This window comes from Rutilus rutilus, assembly GCF_951802725.1.
Source record: "Rutilus rutilus genome assembly, chromosome: 19".
NCBI lineage: Eukaryota > Metazoa > Chordata > Actinopteri > Cypriniformes > Leuciscidae > Rutilus > Rutilus rutilus.
Window position 1 is genome coordinate 5,961,718 of NC_140232.1, and position 26,097 is coordinate 5,987,814.

At 39.1% G+C, this 26,097-nt stretch overlaps 1 protein-coding gene across 1 annotated transcript in view; it reads left to right on the forward strand.

The window, feature by feature from the left end:
- The first annotated feature begins 1,559 nt into the window (after positions 1-1,559).
- The window catches only part of disp3 (dispatched RND transporter family member 3), a 74,313-nt gene continuing 49,775 nt past the window's right edge, over positions 1,560-26,097 (forward strand). The window contains exon 1 of the mRNA XM_084390156.1: positions 1,560-1,753. The gene's annotated coding sequence lies outside the window, so the exon portion shown is untranslated. The remainder of the gene's footprint in view (positions 1,754-26,097) is intronic.

Genomic DNA, 26,097 nt, shown 5'->3' on the forward strand with positions numbered 1-26,097 from the left:
AATGAACGGTTATGTTTTTATTACCTTAGAATGAGCCATTTCTATCTACATACACCGCGGGTCCGCTTACATTGAAACAGTCATTTTGTGCCGACATGTTTCTACAGTGGCCCTAAACGGACAAACTGCTTTACAGAGCACATAAACCCCTATGTTGTTCTTCATGCAAAGAAGCTAGCTGAAGTCAGTGAATAAAACACTGACACAATGATGAACAATTATATGTAATATTCGCAATAACATATCGTTTTACTGAATAATTAAGTAAAGATAATTTCTAAATTTATCTTTGTAAAGAAACCTCATTGCTTAACTGGTCATTCTCTGCTGTCTCAGACAACGATCTTTTACTGTCGGCCACCGTAACTTCTGTTGGTTGCAATTCACAACCTCACCACTAAAATATACACACTGCACCTTTAAATTCTTCAGAATATCTTCTTTTGTGTTCCACAGAGGAAAGCAAGTCATACAGATCATACATTTTTGGGTGAACTATACATTTAATTGTCAAGAAAATAATGTTACAATGTAAAGTCTTGCCATTATAGCTTGTAATTGTCACGCTTAAGCAAAGCGTGGTGTATGCAGGAACAGGGTGAAGACGATTAATGTACACAGACTTTATTAACAGAAGGAAAACATAGCCAAACTCAGCATTAATGTTATCGAGAACCGACAGAGGAGAACTAAAACACAGCAAAGGGCAAACAAAGATGATTGAATGAACACAGGTGTTGCAAACGATGGAACTAATGGGTAACCATAGTAACAGACAAGATTGCAATGAGAAACCTAGGAGACAAACAAGTGGCGGGAAACTGAGAACAAAGGAGACATGTGACTAAAGAAAAACAAACTAAGAGTCCATGAGGATGAAACTAAGCATTATCGTGACAGTAATAATACATCTTTTGCTATTATCCCGTTCCCTTAGAATTATTAAGTAAATTATTATTATTATTAAGTAAACTTCATGCGTAATTGAAAAAAAATAAGTTTTTGAATTGTCAAGTTCACATAGCTTCATCTCTTCAATTACACATGAAGTTTACTAAAAAGTCACCTGATCACTTTTTACAGTGAAATTATGACCTCATTATCACTGATAACACTTTTCTTGTCTTTCTGTATGTTATATATCTCCTCCAGTGTGTCTGCCGCTCTCTCTCTCTTTCTCTCTAGGTAAGACCAAACCATCCTCGTCTGTACAGGGGTGCACATGTCTTCTTAATACAACAGAATCACATTATCCACAGCTTTTGCTTTAGAATGAACAGACCATTCATGCATGTTCAAACTAGTAACATCAACCATGTTTTTGTCATTTAGTTTTCCCTCCCAACCACTGCATTGTACACGAACATGTCTCCTGTCTCCCCCTCTCTATCTTGCGCTGATGAATCGGCTTGGATGGAGGAATGAACAAAGCGCGGAGAGAGAGAGTGAGCGGACGAGTGGTGCTGAGGAGAGTGGAAGAGCGCGAACTCAGAGAAGCTGTCGCCAGGACAACAACATACAGTACAGACACACAAAAGAAGAGGTGCAAACAAACAGATGCCAACATAACGCAAAGACAATCCAAAACCCCTTTAGTGACTGAAATATAAGGAGTCTTGTGTTATACCAAGATCTGATGAAGTAGTTTGTGGTGTTCTTTACATTAAGAAACAAAGACAAGTGCTTTCACTGCAGCGCTGACTCGCTGGCATAGAGGAAGTGCAAACCTTCACATCAATCCAGAGTGACTCAGGTAAGACACTTCTCTTTTTAATTCACTTCAGCTTTGTTGAGTTCAAAAGTCAACAGAGTAAAGACATTGTACAGATGTTCTCAAACCTGGATCACCAAGGTGTGTTTTCATCTCATCCAGCATTTCCAAAACTGCTTCTCATCACTTTCTGTATCACTTTTCATTGACTTCTATTATTTTACAGTAAGCTAATGATTTTTTTTTTCCGAAACCTAACCCTAGAAACCTTTCTGCATCTATATATTTTCATAAACACTTTTTTTTTTAGAATGTTTATCAAGCCTTGTTGACGGGAACAGTCGGCTGTCCCTCATTATGCAGGTGATTTCTGGTTTTACCATGTTTGTGGGGACATTGGGTCAATAGAAAGTTCTTTAAAAACACAATATCTCCACCTCCAGATCTGCAAACTCTGTCTCTCATGCAGAATCATTCATCCAGTGCGAGCCGGGAGCGCTTGATCTTATAGACGTGGACACATCCGTAAGCAAGCGCTGGCACGGTGCTTCAATCGGTTTATCTCTCATTCCTCTGCCACACACACACATTCACACTGTCACGCTGCATTTGATAACATTTAATAGACCTACAGGAGACAGATTTTTCTCCGACTAGCTTTGCGTCCAGTACGTCTCTGCCTTCTGGAAACAGACGGGTGGTTATTTATACTTGTGAACTTTCCTGATTTTGGAGAGAGACTGGTCGAATGAGTCACTGTTGTTCAGTCATAAGTCATAAAATACGGCTGTTCCAGACAGTCAATCACGGTTGAGATTGATGCTTGTTTAAACTGTGCCGTTGCGCACTTCACACTTCAGTGTGTGTGGAGAGTGAGATTCACACATGAGGTGGTGAGGAAAAAGGTGAGAAGAGGCAGGTGAAGAAAGAAACAAGGAAGGGGAGGGGGGGCTCGACTATTTTTAGCTTCCATCTGATGAGAAGGTTATAGTCTTCCACACAGACGTGAGATTCGGTTTATGCGCACATATAAACACAATACCTTGGAAATGATTGGGAGAGTATTCCGAAACATTTCGAATAATTTAAAACAATGAGGTTTTTGCATGGGTCTTATTATATTGATATTGATCTCTGCCGCTACACTGTAAAAAATGAATCATGAGTCTTGTAATTTTCATTAAAAAAATTGAGGTGATCATTAAAAATATTATGTATATTTCATTAAGAAAATTGTGGTTCAGTGTTTATTAGAAAATATTGAGAACATTTCACTAATAAAACCAAGAGATGCATTTTCCTATTTTTTTTAAGGAAACATACACAATTTTAAGGCTTGAATTGAGGAACTGATAAACCTCATAAAATTAAGGAAAAGGGGCTACCTATTTATTTTAAGAGAATTAGCTCATTTATGCGGTTTTATTTAGAGACGCCATTGTTTGTTCCCAGCATGCTTTGCACATGGCTGGAAATGGAGAGTAAATCTTGAAATTAAGTGTTATTTCATGTGTTTTTGAGTAAAGGGAAACATCTGTTAATGTTTAATGTTCAGGTATGTTTGACATTTGAAAGAGTTTCTATTATGTTAAAGTTTTTATCGTTACCATTGTGCAGAAGAGTAGGGCTTATGGTTAGGTTGTGAATAACTGCATTTATTTAATATTATGAAGCATATTGTTATATACATGTAGCAATAACTCTGCTAATGATAGTGCAGTAACAAGTTTGATTCTGTACTGTCCTAGCAGTATACAGTCTTTTTATAAAACAATATATCTCAAAGTTAAATATAAACAGGTCATATCCATTCACTTGAGAATAAAAAATATTTCAAATAAAAAAGCACATTTCACTAAAAAAATTTAATTCATTATGTCATAGACTAAATAAATTAGGGCATTTTACATGATTTATTCAGGTAGATTTCATGAATGAAATCAAGCTTTAACTACTCAAAAATATTATGTGTAATATTGTTACCATAATTTTTTTAAGTAAATAGCAGTAACATTTTTTACAGTGTACTTTATTGAATTTCCTTTATGAAGGGACTTCACTGTGCAAAAATCAATGTTTAAAACATCAGCATCCATAAACTCTAGTAGCCTACTGCTGTGGAAAATGTTGTGCAAACTGATTCTTTTTACTCTGAATATACGATATGAATGCAGTGAGGGTCATTTCTGATTCATTATGGATGGGCAGATGGATTGACTGTATATTTGATCATGTGCAAAGATGAAATTTTGACTGAAATGTTATTAATGTTCACAGTGGCATGGTTGCATCTCCCCCGGGAAGATCAGACACAAACGTTTAAATCAGTTTGTGCTGCAAGTGAGTCCTTTAAAAGGCTAGTTCACCCAAAAATGACAACGATCAACAATGATTTATGGCTCAGGTCGTTCCAAACCTGCATTACTTTCTTTCCTGGAACACAAAAGCAAATGTTTAGAAGAATGTTCATACTTCTCTTTTCCATACATGAAAGAATTTATTGTAACCAGGGGTTTTCATGCTCCAAAAATCAGCATAAAAGTATTCTAATTAGGGCTGGAATTGATTCTATTCAATATCAAATCATTTGGATGACATTAGATATCGAACACAAGGATATTTTTATAATAATATATTATATATATGTATGTATGTATGTATGTATGTGTATATATATATATATATAATGACTAAAATCTAATAATCTATATAATCTAAAAATCAAATATTTAGCAAAATGGTTCTCTGTAGAGTTAACTTTTCTAGCTGACTAATGAGTTGGTCATTGAATGGCTTTACTGAGGTAACTTTAGCAATACGTGACATATTGTCTAAAAGCTGTTTTATTGACGTCTTGAAACACTGATTGAACGATTACATGAGACATGATACGGATTTTGGTAAGCTGTACTGTCTCTTTCAACATACCTTCTGATGTTTATTCATGTTTATTTTGTGCTGTAACAAGTAGTAAAGCGAAAGAGATGATCAGTTCACGTGCACTTCGTGCTGCCGATATTTATTGTTTTAAATTCTTAATAAAATGAAGTTTTGAAATGACATGAGGATCAGTAAATGATTGCAGATTTTCATTTTGGGGTGAATTATCACTTTCAGGAGACTTTAAATGCCATTTTAGTGCTGTTCATTTTTAGAGCTCATATTCCCATTGACTTTTAATGTATGGTAAAGGGCAGCTTGAACATTCTACAAAATATCTCCTTATGTGTTCCATGGAAAAAAGTTATACAGATTTGGAGCGACATTAAAAGATCTAAATCTCTTTGTGTGGCCCTTTGTGTTAAGACATTAATCTGTTTCTGCATGAACAGAATAAGAAATACATTCTGTTATATAAAGAGGTTTAAATAAAATTATAATGCTAATGTGGATAAGTGTGTTAAATTAAAAGTAAACAACAACAGCGCTTCAACACTCTTAGCTAACAGCAATTCCAGTAAGTAATCCCACCTCTGTTTCGAAAATGCCAGCAAAATCCCTGGTTAATATTTGTTTGCAGACTATAATAGTTACGCCTAATCTGAATATCTGCATATTTGTTATTTTAATTCCTATGGCTGGTTCAGCTGTTCCTCCAACTCCGATAGCAATTTAAAGAGAAATGATCCTGCTTCAGGTGTTTAGTTTAGCTGGTTATTGATGATCATCCTGAGGGACATTCGAGACAAAACAGAAGAAGGCAGAATTCTGCTTCCCTTATACAGATCGAAAAAATAAAGACAACACAAGAAAAAAGGGGGGGAAAGTGTGTGTCTGTACCTATTTAACTATATTTTGGGGACAAAATTTGTACCCAGAAGTGACAAAATCCTGACAAAATCTCCAAAAACCTCCTCATTTGTAAATCTGGTATAAAAATAAAATAATTCAATTCAATTTTTTTTGCAGAAAGTTTTGTGTGATGGGTAGGTTTAGGGGTAGGGTTAGTGTAAGTGGATAAAATATACAGTATGTACAGTATAGAAACCTTTACGTCTATGGAATGTCCCCATTTAGAAAACTAAGTAAGTGTGTGTGTGTGTGAGAATTTCAATCATGACCACTCTCTGAATAATTTCATTGAATTGCATTTCACTGCATTTTACTGAATATGGTCTTGATACGCTGCTGCTGCTGAGCTAGTATGGCCTTGCTGCTGCCAATATCTACACAGACACGCTGCTGTTAGCATGTAAGATATGCTGCTTCTGCTGCATAAACAGACATACATAAATCCCGTAGCAGATCTAGGCAGGTGGAGCTGGGGGAGGTGGAGGGGTTCAGAGGGACTCTGCTATACAGCAATTTCAGCAATAGCTACTTCACAAGTCTTCACAAGATGGAGTCTGCCCAAATTACTGTCTTCACATTACTGGTGGTGGTTGAGGAGAGATTCCCTGGTATGATTGTAAAGCGCTTTGGGTGTACAGTAGTACATATGAAAGCGCTATATAAATGCCTGATTCATTCATTCATTCATTCAGAATAGCATAATAGCATACTATTTCTGCAGAATCGTATATATATATAGTACACACTTTGCAAAAGGAGAACATTGAATTGGGTCCTTATTCCAAAAGTCAATGTCGCTGACTTGACCTTGGCTGCAATTGTTACCTTTTTCTTGCCTCATTATTGATCGGATTACAAATAGTTAAAACGTTCTTACACACACACACACAAAAACATGTAGATTCAGAATGTGTTTTTATGTCGGAGACTGAATTAAACAAGAAACCTAGGAACAAGAGGTCATGTGTAGCATCTTACTTTGAAACGTGTATTGTTGCATAATGTATTCTGTTTTGCAAAGTTTTTTTTTACATAGCAGGCAGTAGTCTACACTTTCATCAAACATCGATCATGTTGCCCTCTCACCATGTTTGATTCAGCAACTCTTGCTGTGTCTCTGTTATCTTTGCTTTGCTTTAATTATTTAAAACACCGCAGTAGCGAACAGTGAACTCGCAGATAACCTTAGATATTTCAGAGCCTTCTATCACATGGAAAAAAAAAACGACTCTTCAAAAGCAGAACTTCTGTGATATGAAAGAAAAAAAATATGCTCTGCCTGTCAATGTAAGGCTCTCTGCGGGGCCGCAACCTTGACAGAGATTTGATTCCACACCATCCATCAGTCTGCTATGGCCAGAGGATTCTCTCTAATGCTAAAAGATTCATTTTAACCTTTTGGAGAAACGACTAGAGTTCTCAGATCTAATACAGTGGGACACTCCTGCAAACTCCTCTGAGAGTCTCCACCATGAACAGAGAGCAGATACAGCATTGATAGTCACGGCCTCAGGAGGCACGTCCGCATACTGTCTGATGCATATTCAAAAGTGGCAACAGTTGTTTCAAAATGGAATGCTCCAATCTGATTGGCTGGCTGTGTGCAATTTCCGGGAGAAACAAAAGCTAAGAAGCCGCTTCACCAGTGGCGCGGCCAGGAATTTAAAGTGAGTGAATCTTGGTGAAATAGAGTGGACCTCAAAACCTACTCTCAAAGTACATCATTTACAATATGGGATCAAAATAATTTCCATTAGTGATGGGAATGTCTGTCCTCCCTCAGCTTTTCTACGCATCTGATGTGTAAACACAGTCAGCTCAGCATCCTCGATCCTTATGCTTTAATGTTGACTTGGTGATTCAAGCATGTCTTTGTCAGCAAATGTCGCGGACTGTGGTTGACAGGCTGCGGCTGCTTTCATTATTCCATTCTGAACCATTCATGAACACGGCTCTTTAGCTCGGCCAGCTGTCGGTCCAGTCTCTCATTCCATAAGCGTCGTCGGTCATCATCGTTCCTCACATTATTAATTCCAAGATTTGAAACAACCACTGAGTCACTGAGCCTGGCAGGCAACTATTTTTGTCTGGAGATGGTTACGTTAAAGTTTGTAATTTCACGTTTTGTTATTAACTCATCTGTGAGTTTCAGAACTTTCTCAAAGTCACACTGTGAATTATCCCTGAAGACAGAAAATGCATCTTTTAAGCCATCAACAAGGTGGATACAGTCCAAAACACGCAGCGTCGGGCTGAAGTCACTGCACTCAAAACGTTTCCCAAATATGACTAGCAAAAAAAGGAACCGCTTCGTTTGGATCTGTTGTAGAAGACCCTGTGTTTCGATTATTGCCTCGCTATGGCTACTTCCACTACATTCAGCAAGTAATTCTAAAATACAATCCAATAAAATATGCACCTTGCTTACAGATCCTGATTTCGAGCCCCATCGAGTGTCAATGGATCGCTCAATCTCAAGACACTGCCGACTTGGATGAAGTTGTTTCTGTATTTCCATAAACCTGGCGTGTCGGATGCTTCCTGTCATGAATGTATGTATAGAATTCAGTGTGTGCTGACGTGACTGGAAACTCTTGATGCTGCTGCCAGAGCCAGATTTAGGCGATGGGAATTACAGTGCACGTAAAGTGCATGGGCAAAGGTCCGCTTTAAAAGAACATGAACTCTTCCTCTATTTTCAGACATAATGGAGGCCCCATCGAAGCTGAAGCCTACGCAAAGACAAGGGTCCAGCTGTAGGGGTTCAATCACTTCCACAATCTTTTTTGAGATGCCAGCTGCACTCATGCCTACAGTTGCCACAAAACCAATGTCTCTTTTCTTTAGCATTCCCCGGTGATACACACTGAAATGAATTCTTGTTTTGACTCGTCTTTTTACACATCAGTGATCAGACATGGACAACTAGACATCCATTTTGATGAGCGCTTGTGTGAGGAGCTCATGAGATACATGCATGTTAAAGAGGCTATAAGTAAGAATGGTCATATATTAATAGCTTTTTTATTGCTGAAGTTTGAACAGCTTGTAATAAAACTTAAAAAACGAGACGTTCCCTGACTTCCTAGGTTGTCTATGAAAGCCTGTAGACTGATTTTTATGTGAAGGACTCGTCGTTTTTGCTGGGAAATCATTAGAATGTGATGTTTACATGCGCTCCCGAGAGCCACTCTTCTGATACATGAAATGAATGCTTATACATGCCGGAAGAGCCATTCTGTACTGTAATATCAATGTGTCATGCAAAGAAAATGGATTCACTCAAACTATAGTCTCACTGAGCCAGATCTATTTAGTGCATAGTCTCACTTTATAATCAAATTATCATAACAGTGTAATTTTAATTACCTCATCTGTCGACATAATGGCAGTGAATTGCAGAGCTGGTGCGAACATATTCACATGCTTTCTTAACTGCTGCTTTCTCACAGCTGTCATTTCTTTTGTGTGTTGTGTGTTATTTTGTTATTGAGAGGAAAGCATGCAGCACATATTTGCATATTCATCTAAACATCGCTCTCAGCAGTGCAGACGGCGTTTGGATGTTGGCTAACGCCAGGTAAATGTTTACCCCTAAGCAAAGAATGAAAATAAACTTTGCTGCAATTATTGTATACCAGGGCCTTGAATGAAGTTTAGTGTATTGTACATTACGTGTGCACTAGTGCGAGCACAAGAAATAAGTTGCTGGCTGCAGTTCACTTAACGGCCACCGGTGTCGCTAATAGCAAGGGTTTCTGAATTCTACATATAGCCACTTAAATATCTAGTTTTATCGCTCATTACTTCTGGAGAGAAACGGTACAGACACTGGACAAGGAATACATCTTCTAGTGAGCAGATGTCGAACACCTGTGTTTGCACACACTATTAAAGGGTTAGTTCACCCCAAAAATGAAAATTCTGTCAGTAATTACTCACCCTCATGTTGTTCCAACCCCGTAAGACCTTCGTTCATCTTCGGAACACAAATTAAGATATTTTTGATGAAATCTGAGAGCTGTCTCACTCCTCCATAGACTTCTAGGTGACCGAAACTTGCTGGCCCAGAAAAGTTATTAAAGAGATCGTTAATATAGTCCAAGTGACTACAGTGGCTCAATCTTAAGTATATCAAGCGACGAGAATACTTTTTGTGCGCAAAAACAACAAAAATAACGACTTTATTCCACTATTCATTTCCTTCTATCTGGGCCTCGAGTCTTTTCACGTAGTGTTTTTGCGCAGCGCAGCGCGTCTGCGTTACACGTCACCACGTAGGCTCACTATTGGCCGACAATGGTCATGTGTGTGATGCGTGTGACGTACAACACAGACGCGCTGCGCAAAAACACTACGTGAAAAGACTCGAGGCCCAGAGAGAAGGAAATGAAAAGTGGAATAAAGTCGTTATTTTTGTTTGTTTTTGCGCACAAAAAGTATTCTCGTCGCTTGATATACATAAGATTGAGCCACTGTAGTCACTTGGACTATATTAACGATCTCTTTAATACATTTTCTGGGCCAGCAAGTTTCGGTCACCTAGAAGTCTATGGAGGAGTGAGCCAGCTCTCAGATTTCATCAAAAATATCTTAATTTGTGTTCCGAAGATGAACGAAGGTCTTACGGGGTTGGAACAACATGAGGGTGAGTAATTACTGACAGAATTTTCATTTTTGGGTGAACTAACCCTTTAAAGGGATACTTCAGGATTTAGCATTAAGCTTTGTATCAGTAGAAAACCCATAGTGTTTTCGAATTACCATGCTTTCCTCCCACATGTCCCCCTGAGACGAGAGATTTATGTATTTTTTGTTTGAAAAAAATCCTCAGATGACGCAAAAATCGTCATTTTGTGTCATCGGAGGATTTTTTGGCCAGAGGCTAAAGACTACAGCCAGTAGTAGGGGCTGTCCCGCATGTTTTCAACCCGCCCATAGGAGGTGGGATCTCACTCACAGAATGTACACAGTGTCAGCCGTCTTTCTTTGGAAGCTAAGCTAGCAGGCACTTGTTCTGTGGAGAAAGAGCAGGACAAAGCTGAGTAGTAGGGGTTACTATTCTCTTTTCCCCGGACATGTCCGGCCGTCGAGATCGTCCAAAATGTCCGGGATTACATGCACACCTTTTGTTTCAATCTAACTGCATTCATTCCGATTGGTGAATCTGAATGTAAAGTTTACATGAACGCTAAACAAGTATTTATTCTTTATTCTTTTATTTTGGATAGCCCCTTGAGATGTACCATCTTGCACCTTTCAAGGGGGTCCTTTCAATCACTGATTGAAAGTAACAACAAGAGCCACACATGCTCAAAACATGACAGTACACAATAACACATGTAAAAAGAAAGACAGCACAAAAATAAAGACCAAACTCAACGGGACATCATTCACAGCATGTTCCCCCCTAAGACAAGTGATCGGTTGATGTGGTTTTTAACATTGCTAAGAAAATTCCCACTCCTCCGTCGCTCATCGGTAATCACGCCACCGGCCTCGCGCCGTTCTCCCACGCCCCTCAGCCTCGTCCTGCTCACCACAGTAAACATAATGAATGGCGACTGTAGAACACAAAAGCCGAATCCCGGACATTTTGGGCGATCTCGAAATCCCAGGCAGACTCGTCACTGAGACTCACTAGTAGCCTAATCTTGTTGTTTAACTGCGCGCTCTTTCCGGTAGGTGTGGCTTGGGAGTGGCCTCGTAGAGCAGCGAAGCAAGTGCATTCTGGGAGTTGTTGTCTTTCATCCACATAAGCCAAAAATAAATTTTCTGGCTTTTCTCAGTCTAGAAGGCTCCAAATTCAAAAATAATTTCACATTTCTACTACATAAATGACCCATTTTAAATACACATTCATCTTTCCAGAGGTGAAGTATCCCTTTAACTCTTTTTCATATGAAACTTACCCACATTCAAGTGTTGATAAAAATATGAATGCATGAAGCTAGAATAACAGTAAAAGTTTTTTTTTTTTTTTTTTTTTTTTTTATATATAGCCTATAAAGCAGAGGCCCTGTTCTTTTGATGTATTGCATGTTCAGATATTCATACAAAAAATATTCTTGGGGCCATGTGAAAATGATCAAATATGCTGGCAGTGGTTGGCAACTTAAAAAAAAAAATGCTGGCGGGGAAAGAGTTACATGGAGTAAGGCTAATTGAAAGGCTATGATTATATGAAAGGCAAAACTTAGAAATACTTAGGGATTTACACTCCGTCTTGCACTGTGTGCAAGCATTTCAAAGTATTCCACTGACCATGAGCGCGGATGGACACGTTTGGCGCACACATTTAGTGGACCTCTCTTATCAGGTGCTCAAATCAATCGCACATGCGCAGATGTCCACATATCTCGTGTTTTTAAAGGCAAGAACACGTTCCATGTGAACGGCCCTCTGAATTCTGATAGTCTGGCTATACAACAGCATTGTTGAAACAAAATAGCTTCCCTGTTTCACAAACTGGATTGGATTTAGCATTTTCCTCCCTACTACTGTTTGCACATGTGACTCATTTAATGATCCACCAGTTGAGAATCATTGCCTTATAACAACATACTGAAAGATGCAACAAAATATAACATAAATGTCGGACTGCTCACTAGACACTTTTAGTGAGCAGCTGTTACCTTAAATATCTATGTGCATTATGTTACCAAACCATCTCAAAATCTGCCAAGCCTCGATCCTTTTTTCTGTCAATCATGAATGCTAATGTGACAGACAGAGAGCATGCTGGGTTTGCACAGTGTAGCAAAAACACAATGCCACAGGAGACTATACCTCACAACCTCACCAGACACAACACTGGTCTAGCTGATAACAGCTCATCCCTGTGCTGTCAATCAACAGCTGAATCTATTTAGATATCACCACTTGCACGGTAGCAGGGGGAAAATAAATAACTAGAATCTCACCTCACTTAGTATGAAGGCTTTTTATCACTGTATTGAACTCCAGCTGTAAGCTACTGCACCATAAATATTACATTCTCTTTATTTCTTAGATGGAGAGGGGCATTAAAACAGTTATGGATGAAACAGGGACTGTGCAAATAACAGAGTCTATACTTTCTCGTAACAGTTTGGCAACAGCGCTTTCGGGGCAATTTAGGTCAACTGAGTATTTTCGTAGCTGAATAAAGTGGATCATGAGTGCAGCATCAAGGCAAATAGCGTAAAATTGAACAGTTATTTTGAATGTTTACTTTGGTTTGCTGTTGAAATCAAATCATGAAACTGAAGCATAAAAAAATGGACCACTTGCAATAGGTTTCCTTTAGACCATGCAGGCCAGGGTTAATATTAACAAACTAGATTATTATAATTCCAGTGGTTGAAAAATAAACTGAAATAAAATAATCATTTGTTAACATTAATTAACTACAGCGTATTAGTTAAAGGTGGGGTATGTGATTCTCTTTTTTGTCCATTTTTTCAAAATCACTTGAAATCCTATTCCTAACCCACTTACAGCCACTGAGTTAGAAGCACTGAAATGAAAATTAAGCAATTTAATCATCTGTGGAACGGGCAGGACTCGAAAAACTCCAGCCAATCATTTCCAAGACCACCTAGAATCATTGGACAGTAAGTTCGTCAATCAAACGGTCGTACCATCCCCCATCCCCCCTCCCCCCCTCCCCCCCTCCCCCTCCCATGTTCTTCGAATGGGTGGAGTCAGGGCCAGCGTTGGAGGAAAGAAGGTAGGACCATTTGAGTTGTGTATTTTCAAAATCTGCCGGCCGTTTTGTAAATCCCATACCCTACCTTTAACGTAAACTAATAATGAGAAAATACTTTTATAGCATTTATTAATCTTAGTTGATATTAATTTCATCATTTACTAATACGCAATTAAAAGTTGTATCTGTTCATATTATTTAATGGACCTGAGCTAATATGAACAAACAATAAACAAAGGTATTTTTATTAACTTAACTTGTGAACAAATCATTCAATCATACAAATGTAACTCATTACTAAACCACTGTAGTTTGATTCATCATTGTAGAAACTATAGCTAGAACTGTTTCCCGAAACCGTATAACATGGTCACACCTCTGTTGTTTGAATCACGTCAGTTCTACAATATAGGACTGTCGTTAATGACGTCACTGAAGGTGGGGGGAGTAATCATTTCTGCTTGGCTAATTAATTGATTGGAGGATGCAATTAATATCATATTATTATAGTTAATTTACACAAACAACAGAAAGCCATTTCATTTTTTAATCACATTTACATAATTGGTGTACACTTCAGCTCATTCAGTCAGCAGCTTTCTCCACAATGTAATTTCTCCAAGATACTGCTGTTCTGAACATGGCATCTCCTACTTCACTATTTTTGTTCCCCATTATTTTGCTTTATTTGCTGTTTGATACATCGCATGTTCCCTCCTACGTCATATGTGTTTACATATTTATACACATGCACCCCAGACAGCAACATAGTGTCGGCCCAGATCCGGGCCACATCTGGTAGTTGTGGATAACACGCATACCAGATGTGGGCCGGATCTAGGCCGTCTGGGACTGATTGTTGACACCCTAATAGAGGGGTATTCAATTACAGTTCCAAGAGGTCTGTTCTCTATATGTCCTTCCCAGCGGAGGTCTGGACAATGCTTGTCTGGAACAGTTATACGTTTCCATCGGGCATCCGTAGTACTTTGTAAAAGAAAACATCTTAAACAATCAAATTAGCCATCAAATATGAGAATCTTGGGCCCCGGGAGCCAAAGCAGAGATGTCTAAGATTTGTTACCAATAAAAAAGTAATTATTTCTCCCAACTGGATATGAATATAAAAAGGTTAGATCAGATGTAGATCAGGCAATTTTGTTTTTTATTACTTATTTACATAGAAGACATTGGGACTGAGAAAACATACTGGGGGGGGGCAGGGTTTAGAAAAAGTAGGACCAAGTATGGTCCAAATTATAACATTGTTTATTATGAAATGCTCTTAATATGCTGATTAGTAATGCTAAATGTATGGGGAAAAACAAAACATCTAAAGGCGCCACGTGTTAACTTGTCACAAACCTAGTTTAGTTAAACGGTCAGAGTCATCTGTATGACAGATACAAAATAATTGTATTAGCCGTATTCTTGTTTTCTGCAGCGTTTAAGCAAAAGTTTCTCTTTTACTGCTCACCATGTTTCTGCTCTCTTGTTAAAATAACCGCGTCGTCTTCAGCTCTTAAAGCTGCAATATGTCTTTTTTTTTCACCGCTAGGGGTCGCTAACGTCTTACAATAACAAAGGCGTAGACTGATGACGCAGTGATAAGCGGAATGATGGGACTTGCTGTCATGCTGATGGATCTAATAATGTTTATGGATGAGTGAATATCATGTTTTTTAACATGACTGTGGTATAAAACAGGGTGCGAGTGCTAATGAGAGACAGATATCAGCGTCACACGCGAGTCCCCCGGATATAAAGGAATAAGGACATTTCATTCTACCGAACTACACGCAAGTGCTGAATTACTACTCACACTGGTCAGTTTATTTGACGAATTTAACTTGTGAGGTAACGCAGCGCTGTTTCACTTGGTCTACACTATCACACTAAACTGAACTTTGCTCACCTGTCTAATAAAGTATATGCAAAGTGGCCTCTCTGTCAATTCCAAGTTTGTCGCGGACACGGAGCTCTCGGCATCTCGAACACGCCACGCCGATATTGATCCTCGTTTTAGTTCTCCTTTTGTCCCAAAGTCTGCTTGCCATGGTCCATAATGTTTGAACGAAACAACAACAGCGTGGCGCTAGACGTTACACAGTTGTCCACGTCTGTCACCATGGTTACTATGGCCGTACAATCGGAAACCAGGGATAACACATATTACGTCATTGACAGGCGAAAAAAGTGAACAGGGACAGGCACTCTTTAAAATTGTGAATCTCTCTGAATCTACAAATTCTTGGAAACATTTAGGATAATGGAAGTACACAATTGAAAGAAATATATAGCCTAACACTGTAAAAGTGGTTTTTGGATATTTTGATACAAAATTCGTACATATTGTACCTTTAATGCGATACTAATACCTTAATATTAGAGGATATCGCCAAAAGATCATTACCTTGAGCGCTTGTGGTGTGAACCGATCTGTTGTTTTTACGCGCTGCACACTTTAAACTGTAGGAACGGTAAAATGGTGCAATTATGTCCCGTCATTTGAATACCACTGCTCTAAAACATATAGATTGAAATATATGTATTTAAATGGAATGAAGGATATAGATTGTTAGCTTGCTTTTTGTTCCACAGTGGCATGATCTTTTTAGGTCAACATGTCACTAACAGGTATGGAAACTTGTTTCCGCCACACAATAAAAAATAAAAAGGTAATTGCGACTCTTTATCTCACAATTCTGACTGTTTTTCTCACAATTACGAGTTTACATCTCATATAAAGTTGCAATTGCAAGTTATAAAGTCAGACCTGCGTGATATAAAGTCGCAATTGCATGTTATAAAGTCAGAACTGCGTGAAATAAACTCACAATTGCGAGTTTGTCAGAAGATGTCAGAATTGCGAGATTGCGAGATATAAACTCTGAAAAAAGGTCAGAGTTGCAAGTTTATTTCTAGCAATTGTGAGTTTATATCTCACAATTCTGACTTTATATCTCGCAATTCGGAGATATAAAGTCAGAATTGCAAGATGTAAACTCGCAATTGTGAAATAAAAAGTCGCAATTATCTTTTCAAATGTTTTATTCTGTGGCGGAAACAAGCTTCCATACTATGTTTCTACCAGAAAGACTCAGATAGCAGGTGAAAGTTTACATGGCATTTATTCCATAAAGGATTAACAGATGGCATGCGTGCTACAGTGATTCATGTCTAGTTGTGTAGAAAGGTTATTTGGCGTAGGCCCCGTCCTAGTCCCAATCCTGGGGAAGCAGATTCGGCTGATCCTGTCTGAAGATGAAGGCAACCAAGCTGGTGGTGGTGGGGAGGATGGAGGGAAACCTCAGCGTCAACTGCAAATGGAAAAGAGAAAGTTCAGTACTTGTATATACTCCAATATGTCAACCAGTGATTGACTAGACCTAATAGTTATGAATAAATGACGTGGCATACAATTCTTCCTGGTAGAACCTACGCTAAAGCTATAATTTCTAACCACAGGTCGAGAGATGAAGCTCTAGCATAAGTTCTGCCGGGAAGACTCAATTGTTACGTCACTTATTACCTTCTCATCTATCCAATCATATTACTATTCTTGCGGTATATAAGACTGGTACTTACACACGTCTGAGTTCGCAGATGCTGACGCTTCAATTCACCTCCATCCTCCCCACCGCCACCAAGATGGGTATTCCCTCCATCCTTTCTTACACCACCAGGATGGTCTCTTCCCTCCATCCACCCCACCACCACCAGGATGGTCCCTTCCTATACCTTGCAGGGGGTCGGCTGCGCCCCTGCCTTCGTCTTCAGGCAGGATATGCAGATCCGGACCCTCGGATTGCAAGCTACGGACGGGGCCTACGCCAAAGAACTTGATTGCTTGTTGGGCTGTTAATAAATGTTAATTGTTACAGTATTATTCTCCCAAGTCTTTCTGGTAGAACTGTAGTTCCAACCACACAAGTTTTCAAAGCTGTTTGTGAATGTTTGTTGAAAGTAAGAATTGCTAAACTATGCTGATAACAAAGGAGCTTGTGCACTTGGGAAATGCACTCCAGACTGGGATTATGATCTGGATCAACCAAAAATTCAATCTAAATTAACCTTGCTGAAAGTAAGATTAACTAAACTGAAATTTTAATTAAACTAGTATTAAGATGCACATATAATTAAAACAGAATTCAAAGACAAATTTGGAAAAGCAAAACCATTAAAACCTTGCTTTAGACAGCCTTCTACATTGTCGTTTCTCAAATCTTTTCTGTCTTTCATTTTCTCAAGTCAGGAGGGAGAGAGAAATAAACCAAACAGGTAGAAATGAGGAGGTCTGGCCCATTTCTCAGCTGCTACTTTAGTCCCAATGTCTTTCACGCATGGGGACCGGCAATGACAGCACAGCAACAGCAGAAGAAGCAACCATAATTAATGTGCTCATGATACGCTATATCTGCCAGTCTTTCAATTCTCAGAGCATGCATGCTTACAGTAAACGGATGAAGTCTCAGGCGGCATTCAGTGGGAGATTATTAGGGACTGTTAGAATCAAGCTATTAACCCTTTAACCAGACACACTTACAGCAGAACATAGCAAGAGAGTTTTAAAACCAACATGAATGGGGGCGCGCTTCTGGCACCGAATGGAGTGAACGTGTTTTTTATAGCTCTCCACAAGTCTGTAATATTGTCTGTTAAAATGTCTTGTAGCCGCTTAAATATCACAAGTTATTCATTCTGAACATCCTGAGCAATGCCGACAAAGAATAAGAAACCTGAAAAATTGAATACTGAGGAGCCAGGAGGTTCAGATTAAGTTCATGAGTTGTCACCGGCTAATTGAGCGAAATAGCGAAATTGAGCAGCACCTTTGACAGAAAGTTTGATGTCCTTTCATCTACTTTATCCGAGGTGAACGTATCACTTGCTAATATTTCCACTAGAGTAGCAGAGACTGAAGAGGCAGCAAAAGTTCACGAAGCCCGCATTGAATCACTGGAGGAACTCTGTGCACACCTGGAGACCGAATGTGAAAAGCTTAAGGAAAAGACCTGTGACTTAGAGTCAAGATCTCGACGACAAAACATCCAAATTGTCGGCATAAAGGAAGGCAAACAAAATTACAAACAAAAGGCATAAAAAAGGCATAAAGGCATACAAACAAAATTATATCAAAAGGCATACAAACAAAATTATATCGCTGAATAAGAGACAAACATTTCCAATTGTTTTTGATGAGGTTTATGTTCTTGCAAGAAAAGGTCAGCAGTCGTACAGTCACACAGAGTGGTTGCAGAGTGTGACAGTGAAGGGAAGACATCTTTCCTCTTTTATAGTCTTGACTCACAGAATGTTATCTTTATAGGCCAATAATAGTATTTCAACCATATGTGGAACATTCTTAGATTTGGTCATTATATTTTATCCTTGAGTGGAGGCCCTCCTGTCACGTACCAACACTCTTTACCATTCCAATACAATTCCATATTAGAATAAGGATTATTTGTGCTCTTTAACTGTAATATGATGGTCACACACATCTTAAAGGTATAGCGGAGGATTTTCCCGAATTTTAGAAAAGAACCGCCCCCTCCACTTTTTGAAAAAATGCACATGCTCCCGAGAGGGAACGCCTATTAAACGTGTGCACGAGAGAGCATGCACGAGCTAATCATAGCTTACATTAACTTTTACTAGCAGTGATTTTAAATGGATTTCTCCAAATAGCATGCCAAACTTTACCTGTCAAGTAAAAACTTCGCGACTGAGGCATCAGTGGGAAGCCCAACCTGTGTTTTGAGCGCACGCCATCGTGTGAATCGTGTGCACGAGCACGTACGACGGCCTTACGTAAACATATCACCAGAATGATTGACACTTAGGAGGACCAATAGTCTTGATGATCCACCCGGAAAAAGAAAATCCTCCGCTATACCTTTAAAGATAAAATTTCTTCCACAATTCCCCCTTTTTTTTTATCATTAATTGATAACTAATATAATAATACAGCTAATTTAAGTCACTTCATCACATTTATGATTGAAAACACTCTGTGTTTTTGGACATACATCTTTGAATTGATCCTCATAATCAGACATTTGAAGCATTTGATATGAAGCTGTACTTTTCACCATTCTCTACTAAAGCTGGGAAAACATTACACATGGCAGGCACAGCAACACCAAAACTCTGATCACTATCACTGGCAGAACTGTATGTCATTTCCAATAGCCCCACTCTCCCCAGAGGTTGGTGAACCATTCAAACCATGAGTTATTACTTATGGGTGGTTCTTTTACAGCCATTCTCTTGTGCTCCATGATATTGGTTATGTTGTCACTGTAGTCTGGAATGTAAAAACAAAATGATGTACCCAACATTTTACATAGCCCTCCTTTCCCAGCAGTTACCTTGTCTAACACTAATCTATTCTGTATAATAGCATCTCTGATTTGTTTAATTTCATCATTAACCATTCGTCCCCTTGGAATTATAAGGTTCTATCTGACATTTTTGTCAAAATTTAGTTATTCACATATTCTTATTCTGTGACCACTTCTTTACATTATGTGATGTTTTTTTTTAAGTTGTGTACATTTTGGAACTTTTTATTTAGAAAATAAAAAGGTTCTTTCTACACAGTCGAATGGAATGCAAAAACTTTAAAGCTCAATATCTCAAAACTGCTCAGAACGCAGATAGAACCTTATAATTCCAAGGGGACGCATTGTCAAAGCATTCTCAGTGCTGTTTGCAATTGCCAACACAGTATAGCCCACATAAAAAAGAAAATAATAGAACATAAAATAAAACATAAATGAAAATAACTTTTTAAAATACTCAATAGCCTTGTCTCTACACCAAAATTGTTATAATTTAAACAAGAACTGTCAGATTTTCATAATCCCCTAATAACTTCATAAATCTCCCGGTTTGATGTCGTGCAGTGGGATATCAGCCGCTTTTCCATGAGCTGCTTTCACCTAAACTAAATGTTAGATAGGAGAGAAGACATTTCTTTACAACATGTTCACACAACGCAATTGATGTTGATGGCACTCGTTGTTAAGACCCTTCCATTACCATAAATGGGGTCTTCCAAGTAATATCCAAAGCAGACTTTTTACCTTTCTTTTTTCCCCAAACAAAAGTTATCATCCCCCCCTTTGATGCATGGTCCAACCTGTGCATCACTTTACCATAGTGGTTGAAGAAATGTTTCGGTAAACAAGGTTTGCCATCAACACTAAACCAAACACGTCTTTAATACTGCAGCCAGATTTCCTCCAAACAGACTTCTCTGTGTCTTAATCAAAAGACTGCATGCTCTGTAAGGAGTCAGAAAAATCAGGGTTACTTTCAGATAACATGGTACACACAATCTCCATTGTTTCTGTGGCATCAGCTTTTCAGCAAAATCAAATATTTTTTGTTAGTATGAGCTGCGCATTTACAAATAGAAATTTGATCATTTAACAAAATAGCATCCAGCAAATTTGATACTAACTCAGCATGAAAAGAAGGTCAACCATCTGACTTCAAAATTGATCAATGTCCACAGCGCCCCAAAATCATGTGCTACCCTAAACAAATAACGATAGTTTTTCTTTTCCTGTCATTCATTTCCAGGCTTCAGTTAAAGCCACAAACTCAGCTCTTTAATCAGAATAATTTGAGGGCAACGGCCCTAACACTAACACTTCAAATTCAGTGGACACTGCCTATCTTGCCCAATTCAGGCCTATTGTTTTGTCTCTGGAGCCAGAGCCAACTACAACCAACACATTCTCACAGTTTTCGAATCTTGTGTCTATCCGGTCAGGTCGTGGTGTACAGACTTAGTCAAGGACAGTCAAACAACAGTGATGTTCCCATCCTCCTCCTTTGTTCACCCACTAGCCTTTCATAAATTTGACAGGGCTCTCTGGATAATGTTTATGGTGACTTAGCCAATTTGTCACTTTTTCTGTGCAGTCAAGTCTATTATTTTAAATTATCATTCTGATCACACATAGTTGACTATTTAAATTTAGACTATATATTTCCTCATATTTCTAGACAAGGGATTTTAAGCCATGATGGACTCAATCTTCAACTTCCCAATTCCAATTTACATAAATACTCTTAAACATATTAATCCAGAGAGCCCTGTCAAATTGATGCTTCCTGTAGCTCCTTGATGTTTCTTTTAACATCTCCATGTCTCTGATTTTCAACTGAAACTCTGTGCTTTACTATAAATAGCTTATTATCACTTATGACACAGGCTCCGATAACAGCTTTCGGTTGACATTAAATGAGAGAGACTCAAAGGCATTCAGGACTGGTACTCTGTCTTTTCATAAACTTGTAACATTTTCATTCTACTATATTTTAACTCTAGCCCAGCTTAAGACATCTTTGCTAGAAATGTCATGCATTTTCAAATAAACCTGTATTTATCCATTAACTTATAAAAATGATTATTATAGATCTTTCCTTCAAAATGATTTCCTTAAGAATTTAACATTTGATCTTATTTTTATCCCTTGTTCTTTCTAAGACGAAAACTTTAAACTTTAATTTCTTTATATTAAACACTGATCTACTTTCAAACCCACATTAACACCAGACATTTCTGTCACTTTCACACTTTTCTGAGTGGGCATTTAAAATTACTGGCTAAATGGCCCTGCTGACCACAATTAAAACACTCTCTGTCATCTGGTGATTCGTATCAGCCTCAACTACAGCAGCAGACACCTTGCCTTTAGTTTGATCATGAGCTTGCAAACGGCTCCAACTTCCTTCACACCATTGAAGAAGTGTGTCCCAATCAGGAATGTAAACAGAGCCACTGATAAGCAGTTCTCTTTATTCTTTTGACAGTCCACCAGTGGCGGATTCATTTAAAGATACAATTTCTTCCACACTTCATGACATCAAGGCTAGATTATTGTAATGCTCTACTGGGTGGTTGCCCTGCACGCTTAATAAATAAACTACAGCTGGTCCAAACCGCAGCAGCTCGAGTTCTTACCAGAACCAGGAAGTATGACCATATTAGCCCTGTTCTGTCAACACTGCATTGGCTCCCTATTAAACATCGTATACATTTTTAAATATTGCTGATTACTTACAAAGCACTAAATGGTTTAGCTCCGCAGTACATGAGCGAGATCTTAACGCATTATAGTCCTTCACGTCTATTGCGATCTCAAAATTCCGGCCAGTTGATAATACCTAGAATATCAAAATCAACTGCTGGCGGTAGATCATTTTCCTATTTAGCACCAAAACTCTGGAACAGTCTTCCTAACATTGTCCGGGAAGCAGACACACACTGTCAGTTCAAAGCTAGACTAAAAACACATCTCTTTGACCTAGCATACACATTATAGACTTTTATAATTCAATGTTAGGCTGCATAGATTAGGTCAGCCGGAACCAGGAACACTTCCCATAAATCCTGATGTACTTGGTACATCATAAGAAGGCGTCTATGCTAATATTAGTCTCTCTGTTTATCCCGAGATTTACCGCAGTCCTCCGGATCCAGGCCGTATCCAGATCTGATGAAGGACCTGCGTCTGGACACGACGACTACACAGTTTACCTTTACCTTCTCAAAGTTCAAAGTTCAAAGTTTTATTTGCCATTTGCAGAGCACAAACAGAATTGTACACATACATAGGAATTGTACTGCATCACCCTTAGAATCAATATATATATACATATATATATATATATATATATACACATATACACATATACACACATATATATATATATATATATATATATATACATATATATACACATACATACACACACACACATACATATACACATACATACACACATACATATATATATATATACATATACATACACACATACATATATATACACATACACATATATACATATATACATACACACATACACATACATATACATATATACATACATACACATATATATATATATATATATACACACATATATACATACATACAAACACACATACATATACACACATATAAATAAATTAATGAATAAATAAACACAGTGCACCAGTGCTTGCTAGCCATATATACCATATATACCCTATTTCTATGAGTTAGCCATTAGTCTCACCACTGCTGGATAAAAGCTGTTATAGAAGCGTGTTTTATGTGTAATGATACTGTCCGCTCTTATATGTCTCAGGCTGTAGGTTTTGTGTCTGGGCTTCAAAAGTGAGTGAGCTGGGTGATGAATGTCACCAAGTATGGACTTAGCTTTCTTCTTACAGCGCTCTGTGTACAGTTCAGTCATGGGTGTGAGGTTTGTCCCAATGATTCTCTCTGCAGTCTTTATAACTCTTTGGAGAGACTTCTTCTCTGCCCGTGTTGCATTTCCAAACCACACGGTAATGCCATATATCAAGACAGTCTCTATAAGTCCTCTGTAGGCATGAGTAAGAGGGCACATCCCAAGCCCAGCCTTCTTCAAAAGCCTGATAAAATACAGTCGTTTTTGAGCTTTCTTCACTGTGGTGACAGTGTTTGTAGTCCAGCTCAAGTTAGATGTTAAATGCAGGCCCAGGAATTTGTGGCTGTCGGCCCTCTCCACCACAGTTCCCTTGATGGTGAGTGGCTGCAGAGGAGGGCTTTTCTTCCTAAAGTCTATAACGAGCTCTCTGGTCTTGTCTACATTGAGGAACAGGTCATTTTCCTCTCCATAGACCATGATGTCATTGGCCAGTTCCCTATACCCTGTCTCATCTCCCCCCTTAATAAGGCCCAAGATGGTCGTGTCATCTGCATATTTAATGACGAGTGAGCTGTCCTGAGTGGAGACGCAGTCATGTGTGTATAATGTAAAGAGCTTAGGGCTGAGGCAACAGCCTTGGGGAGTGCCTGTGCTGACTGTGAGATTTCCTGATATTATCCCTCCCATCTTTACCACCTGCAGTCTGTTTAGAAGAAAGTCTAAAATCCAATTGCAGGTAGTGGCTGGCAATCCGAGGTCTATTAACTTTACAATGAGTTTTGCAGGACGGATGGTATTAAAGGCGGAGCTATAGTCTAGAAACAGCATCCTAACATATGTTCTGTTATAGTCCAGATGTAGAAGTGTGTGGTGTAAAGCAAAGGCTACTGCATCGTCCACTGATCTGTTTGGACGGTAGGCAAACTGAAATGGATCTGCAGTGTCTGGGATGAAAGAATTTATATGTGTCAGAACCAACTTTTCTAGGCACTTCATGGCAACTGGTGTTAGGGCCACAGGCCTAAAGTCATTTAGGGTTGAAGCGTCAGGTTTCTTAGGAACTGGTATCACAAAACAGGACTTGAACAGACGTGGAACTACCGCTTGTGACAGGGACTGGTTGAAAATGTCTGTATACACACCTGCTAGTTGTTCAGCACAGGACTTCAGGACTCTGGGCGACACTCCGTCAGGTCCCACAGCCTTGCGGGGGTTAACCTGCTTCAGAGCCTTCAGCACCTGTGTGTGTGTCACCTGTAGAGCGATGTCCTCAGCACTATGGGGGAGTTTGGAGGGTGTGTCCGAATTCATCCTGTCGAATCTGCAGTAAAAGTTGTTGAGGCAGTCCGGCAGGGTGGCGTCTCTGACCTCGGTGATGTTAGTGCTTCTATTGTAGTTTGTGATAGACTGGATTTCCTTCCACATAATGTGTGTGTTGTTCTGTAGATGGAGGCTTTCAAGTTTTAGGGAGCGTGCCCTTTTTGCTGCTTTGATGGACTTTCGCAGTTCGTATTTGGCCCTTTTATACTCCTCTTTGTTACCATACTTGAAAGCCACCCGTCTTTCCTTGATCTTTTTCCGTACGTCAGCATTAAACCACGACTTTTGGTTTGGAAAAATATGGACAGTACGTACAGGAACACATAAGGAGGTACACCAGCTAATATAGTCACTGACAGTCTCTGTATAATCATGAATATTGTCTGTGGCCTCCTTGAAGATGCTCATATCCGTGGCCTCCAGACACCCCTGAAGGCTGGCCATAGCACTGTCAGTCCAAGCATGAACAGTACGAGTGGTGGCAGGAATAGCCTTTAACCTGTTTATGTATATGGACTTAAGTAGAATAGCAATGTGATCAGACTTCCCAAAATGAGGTTTGGGTTCAGCTGCGTATGCATTTTTTAAGTTACAGTAGCAGTGATCCAGTGTTTTATTACCTCTAGTAGGAAACGTCACATATTGATACAGTTTTGGAATGACTTTACGAAGATTACAGTGATTAAAATCTCCTAAGATTATAAAAGCAGCTTCAGGATACTCATTTTCATGTTTACTGACCATGTTGTGTAAAATGTTTAGTGCAACCTCCTCCTTAGCAGAGGGGGGGATGTACACAACACTTACAATGATGCAGTGTAGCTCCCTGGGTAGATAAAACGGCCTACACTTCAAGGTTAGAAATTCCACGTCTTCGGAGCAGTGCTGAGAGATGACCTTGTTATCCGTACACCAGGACTGGTTTACTAGAACGGCAGTTCCTCCTCCGCGGCTCTTTCCACAGTCTGCAGCGCGCCTGTCAGCTCTGAAGATGGTGTAACCCTCCGGAGTTAGAGGTTCATCAGGGATTTCCTCCCCCAGCCACGTCTCACAGAAACATAATAGGGAACAGTTTCTCAGGTACCGCTCAGCTGATAATCTTGCGTGCAGTTCATCCATTTTATTTCCCAATGACTGGACGTTTGCAAACAGAATTACAGGGAGTGTTAGCCTCCCTTTGCTAACAAGCCATCTGAGCTTTCGCTCGGTTCCTCCCCGTCTCCCTCGCTTGCGCTTCGGTCTGTTGAAGCCAGTAAAGGCTCTCGCTTGAGTCTGGCTCCCGGAATAGACTTGCTGCGCGTTGTTTTGGCGTAACAGTTCCGGGTGTAAATCCAGCGCTGTGTGATCGAGTGTTCCCCAATGGCTTTGCTCTTGTAAAGAAAAC